Raw genomic sequence first — 16,172 nt, forward strand, 5'->3', positions numbered from 1 at the left:
TTTAGTTCAGGTTCTAGATTTACATCTTTCTGTGATATCTTATGTGTGTTTACTGTCCTTCATTAACAAGTTTTACTTTTCGAAATAGTTTCACCTTTATTGTATGAACTGTTTTGGTTCAGAATATGACAGAACTATTGCTGTGACGTGACGTTAAGTATCAGCTCTCTGACTCACGTAGTAAAAGCCATCCAGTGTCATCTTTCGCGATAGTATAGTACTACTGAGAATGACATGAGGTTGGTCCTACTTAGGCGCCATAACTACACACAGACGCGCTCACGCACTCACCTCCACACGCACGCACATAAGCAAGCGGTCACACGAAACTGTATCAGTCAACGTATCGCTGATCTGGAAAATACACCTCTACAGAATGATTCATTTCAATATGTATAAGTGCACCTCCCGAAAGTGCAGCGACTAAAGCTTTGCTTTGTGTTGAAATCTGTTGGCAAAAGTTTGTAGCCATGCCGAGAAACACAGTTGCAATTGTAAAGAGCGACAAGGTAGGTTGAGGTTAAGGCTGTGTTGGCAGTGACAACTCGTTGTCGTGTTGTCGCCAGTCTGCCAGGGATTCTAAGACATTGCGAACCTGGCATCATGTTTTCTGCATGATGGAGCAGTTTGCGAGCTGGCTCAAGTGCCAGGCTAGTGAGGTTAAGGTGTCGAGATCGACCCCACCTATGGCCAGGTGTAAAGACCTTGGAGTCAACTTTGTGTGCAGACTCTTTCCGTGTTGCAACAACCCTTAGTGTACAGTACACAAACCTGTGCACTTAAAAGATTCCATGAATCAGTTGGTATACGTCCAGTTGGTAGCCACATGAATACGTGCAAACACAGAGTTGCGCGTACAGCAACGTGCAGTAACCTAGGACAAAATACTGCGAGTGAGTGTTCTGTGAATAGATACTTCAGTAGGATGAGACAGCTACAAATAACTCGGTGCGGCTAGAAGCAGCAAGAGTTATGTACTCCTCAGGGAGCTGAGACTGATAAGATCGAGGGAAATATATGCCTTTTGCTAGCACTAGTTGCCTGGATATAGTAATGTTATAATTTTCTGTTCCAAAAAGTTAATGATAACGTGTACAGGATGAATATGTGTATATGTACCCAACGTGAGATTCTCTTGAGCCAGTAACCCGTTTATTACAACACAGAACAGATTTGTATATGTCTTGAAGGAAGAACAAAAGAGCCATCACTTTGTGCACGAAAGGAAACAACAATCTACAAATGCTATGTACAACTTGTGCCTTCTTTTTGATAATGCTTTTTGGAGCAGTGCATACAAAGTAAAAATGTGATCCGTAGTGGAATATCCCTTTCTAAATCCTGCCTGTGATTCAGGAATTTTTTCCCGCATATTCGCCCAGTATGACAGTCTGTTGTTCAGTATTAAAGTAAACACTTTCCCCAAGATACTCATTAATGATATACCCCGATAATTGTCTGGATCGTTTCTGTCCCCCTTTTTATGAAGTGGAATTATTATAGAGCTTGACCAAGTGCGGGGAAACATTTCATTTTCAAACAGTTTATTGAAGTATTTCGCAAGGAACGGCATAATTTCAAATTTAGAACGTTTTATCATTTCTATTATGATATCACCGGGTACTGCAGCTTTCCCATTTCTAAGATGATTGATCGCTTCTAATATTTCCTCTTCAGCAATAGGACTGTCAAATAGAAGTTGCTCTACTTGCTCTATTTTTGGAATCTGCAGTATTAATTACCTCGTCGAATGTTGAGTCAAATATCTCTCCGCTTGAATATACATTTTTGAAATGGTTTAACCACTGAGTTTTAGTTATGTTGTTTCTCGACGTATTTCTATTTTGTAAATGACGGATATTTTTCCAAAAGCAGATGGACTACTTACTGATTTTTCTAACCTTTCTGGTCTGCGTATTCTCGTAGCGGATGTATATTTTCGGCAGCAAGTTTTATATTTATTTCTATGTTCACAGTATTTCCTTCTATCATGATTGCTTCGAGCCACTCTGAATCTACGAAGATGTTTACGAGCGTTGCGTCGCGCATTTCCACAATGTGCGTCTAGCATGTTTGTTCGGTGTTTGCGTTTGCACAATTGTAAACGTGGTATCAGCGGCCACACTCGGTCATACACGAATGCTGGTATGATGCGGCATGTGTTGAAAAATCGTGGTGGGATGTAGGGTAGCAGGATGTGGCATGGCATGACAAGGCACGCCATGGCATGGTATCGTAAGATATAGGCATGGTATGGTGGGATGTGGAATGGTGGGCTATAGGATGTCAAAGTGAAATTTGGCATGGCATGGCTTCGTGTGCCATGGCATGGTGGGATATTGCATGGCATTTTGAGATGTGGCATGTCATGGCGGCACGTGGCATGGCATGGTGGAATATGGCATGGTGGGATGTGGCGAGGTGGGTCTGGCATTCTGGATCTAGCATGGTGGGTCTGGCATGGTGGGATGTGGCATAGTGGGTCTGGCATAGTGGGATTTTGCATGGTGGGTCTGACATGGTGGGATGTGGCATAGTGGGATGTTGCATGGTGGGTCTGGCATGGTGGAATGTGGCGAGGTGGGTCTCGCATGGTGGATCTGGCATGATGGGTCTGACATGGTGGAATATGGCATGGTGGGATGTGGCATGGTGGGTCTGGCATGGTGGGTCTGACGTGTGGGATGTGGCATGGCATAGTTTGATGGCGCATGGTGACATAAGAGGATGTGGTCTGGCATGGCAGGATGTGGTATGAGAGGAAGTGGCGGGTCGTAATATAACATGGTGGGATGTGCCATATCATATATTTTTGCCCCATCAGTTTGGATGGGGAACTGTGGGTGGACGTTGGTGGTGGAAAGGTGAGGTGTAATATATGCCACGAAGGCCGGGATACGTGTGACCACCAGCCCTGGCTTTAATGCGCAGGAGCGTGCGGACTTCCTCTTTGCCGCGACATGTACGTGGATTCTTACTACCTGGTACCCCTGAAGTACGGCTAACCGCCTATATATTCATGATAGCTTCGCGCTTCGTATTTGTTTGAACCTAGGTGACACAGTTCACGGAAGGCACTGTACTCAAAACATGCTGTACTTGACAGACACTGTACAGAAGACATTGTACACTAGATAATGTACTCAAAACATGCAGTACTTAGGTGACACACTTCACTCAAGGCACTGTACTCAAAACATGTCGTACTTGACAGACACTGTACAGAAGACATTGTACACTAGATAATGTACTCAAAACATGCAGTACCTAGGTGACACAGTTCACGAAAGACACTGTACTCAAAACATGTACTTGATAGACACTGTACAGAAGACATTGTACACAAGATAATGTACTCAAAACATGCAGTACTTAGGTGACACACTTCACTCAAGACACTGCACTCAAAACATGCTGTACTTAGGTGACACACTTTAATGAAAGCACTGTACTCAAAACATGTCGTACTTGACAGACACTGTACAGAAGACATTGTACACAAGATAATGTACTCAAAACATGCAGTACTTAGGTGACACACTTCACTCAAGGCACTGTACTCAAAACATGTCGTACTTGACAGACACTGTACAGAAGACATTGTACACTAGATAATGTACTCAAAACATGCAGTACTTAGGTGACACACTTCACTCAAGACACTGCACTCAAAACATGCTGTACTTAGGTGACACACTTTAATGAAAGCACTGTACTCAAAACATGTCGTACTTGACAGACACTGTACAGAAGACATTGTGCACAAGATAATGTACTCAAAACATGCAGTACTTAGGTGACACACTTCACTCAAGACACTGTACTCAAAACATGCTGTATTTAGGTGACACACTTTAATGAAAGCACTGCACTCAAAACATGCTGGACTTGACACACACTGTACTGAAGAGATTGTAGACAAGATAATGTACTGAAAACATGCAGTACTTGACAGACACAGCACTGAAGACATTGTACACAAGTCATGTTGGCTGTACTTGACAGACACTGTACTGAAGATATGATATACTCGAAGGTTCGAAGGTTAGGATGAATAACTGTACATCGCCAACGCCTTGGTTTAGCCATACATGTGAAAACCCGTTTCTGAATAAAGTAGATCTCACACTTGACACCCAATTAATTAATTTTGCCCAAATCGTCAAACCCTTTGAGCATCTTATAAAACTGTATGGGATAACGCTGTGAATTCATGGGTAACAATCTGAACCAAAACTTAATTACTTTGATCTGGCTGAAGACATACATTGGATAACGTCGAAATTCACCGAGGATGGCCTTGTTGGAGGCAAATTTTCCAATTTTGAGAAATCTTTTACATCTGAATACATCTGAATCCTTTCAATTGCATCTGAATACGTGTGTCCCCAAATTTCAGCTCCATAGAGTAGTATTGGTGCTATCTTCGTGTCAAATATCATTCGTGCCGTAGAGTATGTTATAACCTATATAAATTGACAACCCTGTATTCTCATCCATCCTGTGCTGGCATGTATCTAGTCTTTGTATACAGTCTGATGGGTCACTAGACTATTTGCACAGACTGCCTTTAACCTAATCCTACACCATAATTCACAGTAGTCAATACCTCCCTTCCTACCTACCTACCTACCTACCTACCCATAATAGAAGGCATCTGCTCACTAGACACAGTCTATATGACAGAAAGCGCAGTAATTAATATATATGGCAGGAATCTGCTCACCAAACACAATCCAACTGACCACTTGTCCGTTTGTCTTGAAAAGGAAATTATGCAAACCACACTCAACACACAATGTGATTAACCTGATGGTGTATATGGCTACTGGCCCACTCCTCTGAAATATGTTTACCTGAACCCATAAAATTTGCTCTCACGACACGATGTAATGAAAATCCTCTACCACACTTATGGGACTACGCAGTCAAGTGTATTTCAGTTTGTGTGTCAATAACTTTGTCTCAGTAGCTTAACCAGTTAATTTCACTTTCACAACAACACAATCACCTATCTCTGCTTACTCTCTTGTTTTCTCTCAGTGCCTGTTGTCTTGCCAAAAGCCCATTTCATTTAACAGCAAGTCAGCTTACATTTGTAATTCCGGGTGTCTGGTCACTGATCATTGTTGTACCATCTCTAGAGGTCAGCTTACATTTGTAATTCAGTGTGTCTGGTCACTGATCATTGTTGTACCATCTCTAGAGGTCAGCTTACATTTGTAATTCAGTGTGTCTGGTCACTGATCATTGTTGTACCATCTCTAGAGGTCAGCTTACATTTGCAATTCCGGGTGTCTGGTCACTGATCATTGTTGTACCATCTCTAGAGGTCAGCTTCCATTTGTAATTCAGGGTGTCTGGTCACTGATCATTGCTGTACCATCTCTAGAGGTCAGCTTACATTTGTAATTGAGTGTGTCTGGTCACTGATCATTGTTGTACCATCTCTAGAGGTCAGCTTACATTTGTAATCCAGGGTGTCTGGTCACTGATCATTGCTGTACCATCTCTAGAGGTCAGCTTACATTTGTAATTCAGGGTGTCTGGTCACTGATCATTGTTGTACCATCTCTAGAGGTAAGCTTACATTTGTAATTCAGTGTGTCTGGTCACTGATCATTGTTGTACCATCTCTAGAGGTCAGCTTACATTTGTAATTCAGTGTGTCTGGTCACTGATCATTGTTGTACCATCTCTAGAGGTCAGCTTACATTTGTAATTCAGTGTGTCTGGTCACTGATCATTGCTGCACTCTAGAGGTTAGCTCATATTAGGACTGTGCATATGTCCTCATATTTTGTGTGTCTAGTTCAGTTAACTGTGGTCAGTATTTGTCTAAATCTCAAATCATCAAAGAGGCACTATGTGCACTTCATCTCTATACTGCTCTGTGCAGCCTGTTACATCCAGAAATATTGTATCCTGAGGTGTCAGGCTGTCACCTGACTGTGATGGCGTTAATACCTCAGTGTACCTGCTGCGTCCCACGGCTGGTAGGAGGCAGAACCTGGAACGAGAGTCAGGCAGAGATGACCTGGGTGGTCTGCAACTACTGGGCAATTAAAGGTGTCGGAAGCATGAACACAGGTCTGCATCTTTCAACATCCACTAACTGCTATGTCCATCAGCTACCATAGTACAACCCACCATGGTACATCACACCATGGTACATGCCACCATAGTACATACCACCATGCCACATTCTACCATGCCACATCCCAAAATGCCACATTGCACCCTGCCATATCTCAGCATGCCATGTCATATTCCCATCTCGTAAGTTTGAAAAGACAGCCTGCCATAGTCTCAAACTTGGGCTCTGTGGTTTAGAGGACGGCTCTTTTTCAGGTATTTCTCTGGCGCTTGAGTGAGTTTGCCCTGCTCGTCACACTTCATGCATATACGAGCATATCAAAATATCAATCGGCACGGCACGGCACGGCACGGCACGGCACGGCACGGCACGGCACGGCACGGCACGGCACGGCACGGCACTGTACGGCACGGCACGGCACGGCACGGCCACAAGATGTCAGGGTAAATTACGTTAATATTAACAGCTGTTGTTGAATGATGGTGTTAACACATCAGCATCGACAGTCACTCAACTGCAAAATGTGAACATGTACCTCCCAAAAAATGTAAATCGAAAAATAACCATTAAAAAGCATTTCCCTCGGCCAGCCAATTTCCGTCAGTGGTTTGCTCTCCAAGCACGCTGATAATCAGATGATCAGGCGTGATAACCCATGAAGTCTTGATCATACTATTTCTGGTAGCATGAACAAAAATCCATGCAGAGAAGGGCACCTGCAGTCACCCCGTCAGTCTTGACATATTGCACCTGTACGAGCAGCCATGTCATCATGCACTTCGTGAAACCCGTTATGTAGTACCTACACCTTACAGTTTGTGTCATATAGAAGATTTAGTCGGGTACAGTATTTTTCATGCATTGATCGTGTTGACATAATATAACATTTGTGTATCTATGGCCGCTGATACCAGGTTCAAAATTGTGCAACATTATCCAGAACAAAGCTGCTATAGTGCCTTCATACCCGTGCGATATGAACATTCTTCTACCCCTCCATCAATACAATGTAGAAAGAATGTTGCTACACCCTCACGAGCATATCAATTAGCTCCTGCTTGCTGGACATCAGTAAATTCCAAGGTTTGCCTCTAGTAAATGGTTCAGGCGAACGGCTGGCCACTTTCCAGTAATTTGTATGCATTACCCTATTTGTGTGCATTAGATAAAAGGGACTGTGGGGTAGCGTAGTGGTTAAGGTGTTCGCTCGTCACGGTGAAGACTCGGGTTCGATTCCCCACATGGGGGCAGATTGTGAAGCCCAATTTCTGGTGTCCCCCGCCGTGATATTGCTGGAATATTGCTAAAAGCGGCGTAAAACTTAACTCATTCACTCATTAGATAAAAAGCCAGTTATGGATGAATGGTTTGGTGTAGTTCTGACACAGCAATGTTCATGCTTTATGTGGCGGTTTGTAAATGATCCAGACAATCCAGTGATAAACAGCATGAACATCAATGTACGCAATTGGTATACGATGACATGTGTAAACCATGTGAGAGAGAGCCTGACCAGTCGACCAATTCGACCAGTCGACAGACAGACAGATACACGCACGCATGCACAGAGAACAAATACATACATAGCTCATAAATTCCAATCATGTTGATATAATAAAGCATATGTGGTTGTTTTGCCAGTGACACAATGTACATAGTATGTCCGGCGTTGTCCAACATGTTGCAACGTCAGTCGGAGTCAAGCAACCATTCTGCCTTACCGCCGTGAGATACGAGCTGTATTCACCGCTTCCGTCTACCACTACGTAGAAAGAATTTCAACAGCGTTTTGTAATGTTTTAACCTTGAAAGGAGAGGAGCCATTTTTGAATAGCTAACAAGTCTTTAATTGTATGCTAACAGACCGTTCATACGGCATGGCTAAGTGTGCTTGTGTACGTATGTACTTGTGTGTGCGTGCGTGTGCGTGCGTGCGTGTGTGTGTCGGTGCGTGCGTTCATGTCTGGGGAAGGGGGCGTAGGAGTCGGGAACGGGCGTCAGTCAGTCAGTCAGTCAGTCAGTCAGTCAGTCAGTCAGTCAGTAGCTCTCATGCACGCGGCCCTCCCTCCAAAACATTCTCATGTATGCAAAAAAAAAGAAACAAACAAACAAACAAAGAAACAAAACAAATAAATAACAGCCTCTAATCACATCCTCTTATAATAATGTTAATCATCTCCCTACGCAATATCGGGCACAAAATATATTTATTGTTGATTCTGTAGCTATGATACTATGTTTCTCAGGTCCAACACTGTACATCAATACCCAGGCGCAATCAGCCAGTCAGCCTTCCAAGCCTATATCATATGAGTTTTATTCCCCTACCATTTATTTCTACAATATGTGAAAGGAGGTGTTTCAGCGTTGCATTCATGGCTGTGGAAATTGTCTGTATAGATCGTGGGTGGTACCAAGGCCATACTCGCCTGCTACTGTATGAGGCGACAAACAATTCGTGACTTCACCTGGGCCAAATGTAGCGATGCTGTGAAAAACAAGCAATCTGAACCACCCGGTGGCTTTATCCCCCCTCATTGCATGTCTTGACCATGTACAACAGCAGTTACATGACAACATCCTTCATTTGATTGGTGTAAGGTGGAGTGAGTGACTGAGTGAGTGAGTGAGTGAGAGATTGGAAGGGGGACTGAGGGAAAACAATTATTTCATGCGCTTGGTCATCACAGCTCATTGACGCGTGTTTGCAGAATGTGCAGTTGTGTTTTGAGCAAGAATGGTATTTTCCGTTTATTAATCGAGTTGATATAATAAAGCATAGATGTCTATGTGCTCGCTGTGGCTATGATACCATGTCCGGCTTTATCCAACATTCTGCAACATAATACCGAGCCAAGATATCATACTTCCTTACTACTGAAACAATGTTGTAAGTCTTTCAACAGGGTCTGTTATTGTTGCTGCATCCCACATCTGTTAAACGTGCCGGCAGCATACACCAAGGTTTGTTTGTTACAAGACTCATTCACCAACATGCATGACCAGGGCAGGGCAGGGCAGGGCAGGCACCCACCTTGGCACTATTCATGACCACTGGCTGTGGCTATGATTTTTTTTAAAGGCGAACTCCTCTGTGTACAAATAATGTCAATGTACCCCTGCAACTCTGTGGTGTGGTGTGGTGTGGTGTGGTGTGGTGTGGTGTGGTGTGGTGTGGTGTGGTGTGGTGTGGTGTGGTGTGGTGTGGTGTGGTGTGGTGTGGTGTGGTGTGGTGTGGATATCCTGTGTTACACTGTACAACATTCTTCAGAGGCAAACGGTCGATCCATCCGTTCGTCAGTCAGACAGTCAGTCAGTCGGTTAGTCTTCTAAACCTATATGATATGAGTTGCAAGTGTGTTGGATGTGGGGTGCGGGGTGCGGGATTTGGGATGTGTGGGGGAAGGTAAGGGGGTGTTTGCCTGGTAGCATAGCATAGCATAGCATAGCATAGCATAGCATAGCATAGCATAGCATAGCAGCTGCTCTTGGTTAGAACGAATCTCGCACTTTCACTCCCCTAAACTATATTTGCTGTTATTTCGGCTTCACGTTTCCAAAATGTTCCGAAAGTGGACCTCTCTTCTCACTATTAGGGACACATTATCTAAATGAATGTAAAATAAACTTACTCGCGTGGCAATTTAGAAGTCTGTTTACAGAAAACCGTATCGATGAATCTTTCTTTAGACAAACAATACTCAACAGTCCTCATAAGATTACCTGGCCAATGGAAAATTTAAGTCACAGAATCTTACTCAACTTAGAATAAATGTTTTTAACAAACGATCTAAAGGTCTGCCACCAGAACTGTTGTGCTCGCCTCGTGACGTCATATCTGGCTATGATGACGTCATGACTCTGCCCCAGTCTCGGCACCCAGCTGCTGCTCACACAAGGAATGCATCTTGTTTACAAACATCGGCTGGAAACAGCTGGACGTTTGCCAGACCTGCTACCTTGGCGTCGTGACGTCATACCTGGCGATACCGACGTCATAACTGTGTCCCGACCTTGGGCTGTGTACTTGCACACAATTTTTCAGTAACTCCTTTACAAGTCGAGTGACTTCTTTACAAACATCAGCGGCGAACGACTTTTGACTGAAACCCTTTGACATACCCCAATTAATCTTCAAAGTATTCTTCTAATTATTTGCTTCAAGTATCCATATTTCCCCCGGAAAAGCATCAACAACACATACTTAATTGAATTGCGCACACATAAAATATTATGTAACACGTCATGTGACCGACTGTGTAAAAAGTAAGCTCATTGGCATTTCAAAATTTTGATAGTTGCATTCTTTGAACAGTAATTCAATGAATTCATTGTATCAGTGTTTCAAAGTGATGAGAATGTAAAACTCAACGCACTCACTCAAAGTGATAGTTTGCCTGCCTATTTGCTTATCCGATTCAGCCGGTTAACGCAAAAGAAGTCAGTCAGTCTGTCAGTGTAAGTTAGAGTATTCCGTTCTAGACCAGCAGACATTCCAAGCAACCTTTTGTATATGATGACAGTTACCACGATATCTGTTTAAAGTTTGTTTTGCAGGTAGTAACGCAGAACACAAAAACCCTAACGTGACAACACATACTTCAAGAAACACACTAACACTTTAACCATATTTCAACCCTTCAATTTCAAGGTAAATGTGTTATTGACAAATATGCTGTGACCATACGAGGTCATCGGTCTGTCGGTGGCGAGTCGGCAGGTTGACAGTGGTCAAGATATACCTGTATCTGGCGACCAGTTCGCGGTCAGCCAGCTTGTTTGTTGTAGCAATGTTCCATGAAGTTATGCTACATAGTTATTTTCGCTAAGAAGAAACGACACCTGCAGCCCAAACAATAATTCAGTAGCATTTCAGTGGAGATGTGAACACAGCTGAATCGGTAGTGTTGAGTGCATTAAGTATTTGAAAGTATTATTTCACACACATTGCCGTTTTCCGTTTTGCAGACCATCACGGGCATACCAGTGCTTTGCCATACCAACTGGGTACAAGTATGTACAGTGGTGAGTTTTGAGTACGGAGCCTATGTCGTCAGCACTTCCAGCTGCATGACGTCAGGCCCCCACAACCAGACTCTCAGTCTGTCAGCTGTAGATAGATACAAAGATAGAAAGAAAGACGTTTATCCTTTGAATCTCCTTTCACAAAGGACTAAGGTCATCGTAGGTCACTAAGGTTGCCTTAGTGCTAAATAATGGGAGTTAAGGCTAACCTTAGTAAAGGTTGCTTCATGCCGTGCCGTGCCGTGCCGTGCCGTGCCGTGCCGTGTAATATTTCTCTCCCTCCAGCGACACACGCACAAACGCACGTTCAGTATATATCAGTATATTGTAGAACAAAGCCCTGTTTGCACATCGAAAGTGTACACTACCTTCAGTCTAGCCAAGTGAAGACTACAGTGGCACAGTTCTTTCTATCAGACAAGAAATGCATCCAATGAACATGAATCGTCAACATAGTCCGCTCTAAACAACACCAGCAGTATTATATCTATTTTATCTCACGATTAAGACGAAGGTGCTTTCCTTCACATACGCACTGTTGGTCTTTCTACCTAACTTGCATATCACGTATAACATATTCTATTGATAAATTACTGGAATTATGGTTACGAAAGTGCCGGAAAAGGTCAATGTTTGTTAGCATTTTAAGAGATCAATGACGACTGACCATCATCAATTAATAACTGGGCTCAAACGCTCAAAATATACACCTGTATAGGAATGTATGTAGTAATAAAAATACTCCTATTTTTAACAAGATCGTGGCTATTGTTGTGTTGTGAAAATGAATCAATTCGTACTTGAAACAGGCGGAGAACCGTGTCGACTTCGTTTTCGTGAACGGCTGTTCTTCAGATATTTGTAGGCCGCTTCAATTAGCACACCAACTAACAACCTCGATGTTTTCAAAATAGGACCTTATCAGATGCAATACAGCTGTTGCGCAGGAACTGTGTAAGATTTGCCTTCAAGTAGCACATAAATACTCTATTTGGAGCTCGACGAAGGCCGTCTAATTATGGAGGCTCAAACACCATAATTACAACATGCCTAAAGAGATTATCCTTCCATATTGTGTCCAAACATGAATCTGATACATATATATGCCCACACCATACCGAGTTTTCAGTGATACTACTGTAGCACAGGAACTGTGTAGGATTTGCCTTAAAGTAGCACATAAATACTCAATTTGGAGCTCGACGAAGGCCGTCTAATTATGGAGGCTCAAACACCATAATTACCACATGCCTAAAGAGATTATCCTTCCATATTGTGTCCAAACATGAATCTGATACATATATATGCCCACACCATACCGAGTTTTCAGTGACACTACTGTTGCGCAGGAACTGTGTAGGATTTGCCTTAAAGTAGCACAGAAATACTCAATTTGGAGCTCGACGAAGGAGACCTAGTTATGGAGGCTCAAACACCATAATTACCACATGTCTAAAGAAGCTATCCTTCCATATTGTGTCAAAATATGAATCTGATACATATATATGCCTACACAATACTGATTTTTCAGTGATACAACTTTAGCGGATTAACTGTGTACAATTTCCCTTAAAGTAGCACAGAAATACTCTATTTGGAGCTCGACGAAGGCCGCCTAATTATGGAGGCTCAAACACCATAATTACCACACATCCAAAGAAGCTATCCTTCCTTATTGTGTTAAAATATGAATGTGATACATGTATATGCCCACACCATACCGAGTTTTCAGTGATACTACTGTAGCAGAGGAACTGTGTAGGATTTGCCTGAAAGTAATACAGAAATACTGTATTTGGAGCTCGAGGAAGGCCGCCTAATTATGGAGGCTCAAACGCCATAATTACCACATGAGTAAAGTGATTATCCTTCCATATTGTGTCCAAATATGAACTTGATACATATATATGCCCACACCATATCGAGTTTTCAGTGATACTACTGTTGCGCAGGAACTGTGTAGGATTTGCCTTAAAGTAGCACAGAAATACTCTATTTGGAGCTCGACGAAGGTCGCCTAATTATTGACGCTCAAACACCATAATTACCACATGCCTTAAGAGAATATCCTTACATAATGTGTCAAAATACGAATGTGATACATATATATGCCCAGACGATACACACTTTTCAGTGATACTACTGCAGCACAGGAACTGTGTAGGATTTGCCTTAAAGTAGCACAGATATACTCTATTTGGAGCTCGACGAAGGTCGCCTAATTATGGAGGCTCAAACACCATAATTACCACATGCCTTAAGAGAATATCCTTACATAATGTGTCCAAACATGAATCTGATACATATATATGCCCACACCATACCGAGTTTTCAGTGATACTACTGATGAGCAGGAACTGTGGAGGATTTGCGTTAAAGTAGCACAGATATACTCTATTTGGAGCTCGACGAAGGCCGTCTAATTATGGAGGCTCAAACACCATAATTACCACATGCCTAAAGAGATTATCCTTCCATATTGTGTCCAAACATGAATCTGATACATATATATGCCCACACCATACCGAGTTTTCAGTGACACTACTGTTGCGCAGGAACTGTGTAGGATTTGCCTTCAAGTAGCACATAAATACTCAATTTGGAGCTCGACGAAGGCCGTCTAATTATGGAGGCTCAAACACCATAATTACCACATGCCTAAAGAGATTATCCTTCCATATTGTGTCCAAACATGAATCTGATACATATATATGCCCACACCATACCGAGTTTTCAGTGACACTACTGTTGCGCAGGAACTGTGTAGGATTTGCCTTAAAGTAGCACAGAAATACTCAATTTGGAGCTCGACGAAGGCCGCCTAATTATGGAGGCTCAAACACCATAATTACCACATGCCTAAAGAGATTATCCTTCCACATTGTGTCCAAATATGAATCTGATACATATATATGCCCACACCATACCGAGTTTTCAGTGATACTACTGTAGCACAGGAACTGTGTAGGATATGCGTTAAAGTAGCACAGAAATACTCTATTTGGAGCTCGAGGAAGGAGACCTAGTTATGGAGGCTCAAACACCATAATTACCACATGTCTAAAGAAGCTATCCTTCCATATTGTGTCAAAATATGAATCTGATACATATATATGCCTACACAATGCTGATTTTTCAGTGATACAACTTTAGCGGATTAACTGTGTACAATTTCCCTTAAAGTAGCACAGAAATACTCTATTAGGAGCTCGACGAAGGCCGCCTAATTATGGAGGCTCAAACACCATAATTACCACACATCCAAAGAAGCTATCCTTCCTTATTGTGTTAAAATATGAATGTGATACATGTATATGCCCACACCATACCGAGTTTTCAGTGATACTACTGTAGCAGAGGAACTGTGTAGGATTTGCCTGAAAGTAATACAGAAATACTGTATTTGGAGCTCGAGGAAGGCCGCCTAATTATGGAGGCTCAAACACCAGAATTACCACATGAGTAAAGTGATTATCCTTCCATATTGTGTCCAAATATGAACTTGATACATATATATGCCCACACCATATCGAGTTTTCAGTGATACTACTGATGAGCAGGAACTGTGGAGGATTTGCGTTAAAGTAACACAGAAATACTCTATTTGGAGCTCGACGAAGGCCGCCTAATTATGGAGGCTCAAACACCATAATTACCACATGCCTAAAGAGATTATCCTTCCATTTTGTGTCCAAATATGAATCTGATACATATATATGCCCACACCATACCGAGTTTTCAGTGATACTACTGATGAGCAGGAACTGTGGAGGATTTGCGTTAAAGTAACACAGAAATACTCTATTTGGAGCTCGACGAAGGCCGCCTAATTATGGAGGCTCAAACACCATAATTACCACATGTCTAAAGAGATTATCCTTCCATATTGTGTTAAAATATGAATGTGATACATATATATGCCCACACCATACCGAGTTTTCAGTGATACTACTGTAGCACAGGAACTGTGTAGGATTTGCCTTCAAGTAGCACATAAATACTCTATTTGGAGCTCGACGAAGGCCGCCTAATTATGGAGGCTCAAACACCATAATTACAACATGCCTAAAGAGATTATCCTTCCATATTGTGTCCAAACATGAATCTGATACATATATATGCCCACACCATACCGAGTTTTCAGTGACACTACTGTTGCGCAGGAACTGTGTAGGATTTGCCTTAAAGTAGCACAGAAATACTCAATTTGGAGCTCGACGAAGGCCGCCTAATTATGGAGGCTCAAACACCATAATTACCACATGCCTAAAGAGATTATCCTTCCACATTGTGTCCAAATATGAATCTGATACATATATATGCCCACACCATACCGAGTTTTCAGTGATACTACTGTAGCACAGGAACTGTGTAGGATTTGCCTGAAAGTAGCACAGAAATACTCTTATTTGGAGCTCGACGAAGGCCGCCTAATTATGGAGGCTCAAACACCATAATTACCATATGCCTAAAGAGATTATCCTTCCATATTGTGTCCAAATACGAATCTGATACATATATATGCCCACACCATACCGAGTTTTCAGTGATACTACTGTAGCGTAGGAACTGTGTAGGATTTGCGTTAAAGTAGCACAGAAATACTCTATTTGGATCTCGACGAAGGCCGTCTAACTATGAAGGCTCAAACACCATAATTACCACTTGGCTAAAGAGATTACCCTTTAATATTGTGTCAAAATATGAATGTGATACATATATATGCCCAAACGATACACACTTTTCAGTGATACTACTGTAGCACAGGAACTGTGTAGTATTTGCGTTAAAGTAGCACAGAAATGCTCTATTTGGAGCTCAACAAAGGCCGCCTAATTATGCAGGCTCAAACACCATAATTAGCACATGTCTAAAGAAGCTATCCTTCCATTTTATGTTAAAAAATGAATTTGATACATATATATGCCCACACCATAGTGAGTTCTCTGTGATACTACTGTTGCGCAGGAACTGTGTAGGATTTGCCTTCAAGTAGCACAGAAATACTCTATTTGGAGCTCGACGAAGGTCGCCTAATTATTGACGCTCA

Source organism: Haliotis asinina, chromosome 4, assembly GCF_037392515.1.
Source record: "Haliotis asinina isolate JCU_RB_2024 chromosome 4, JCU_Hal_asi_v2, whole genome shotgun sequence".
Taxonomy (NCBI): domain Eukaryota; kingdom Metazoa; phylum Mollusca; class Gastropoda; order Lepetellida; family Haliotidae; genus Haliotis; species Haliotis asinina.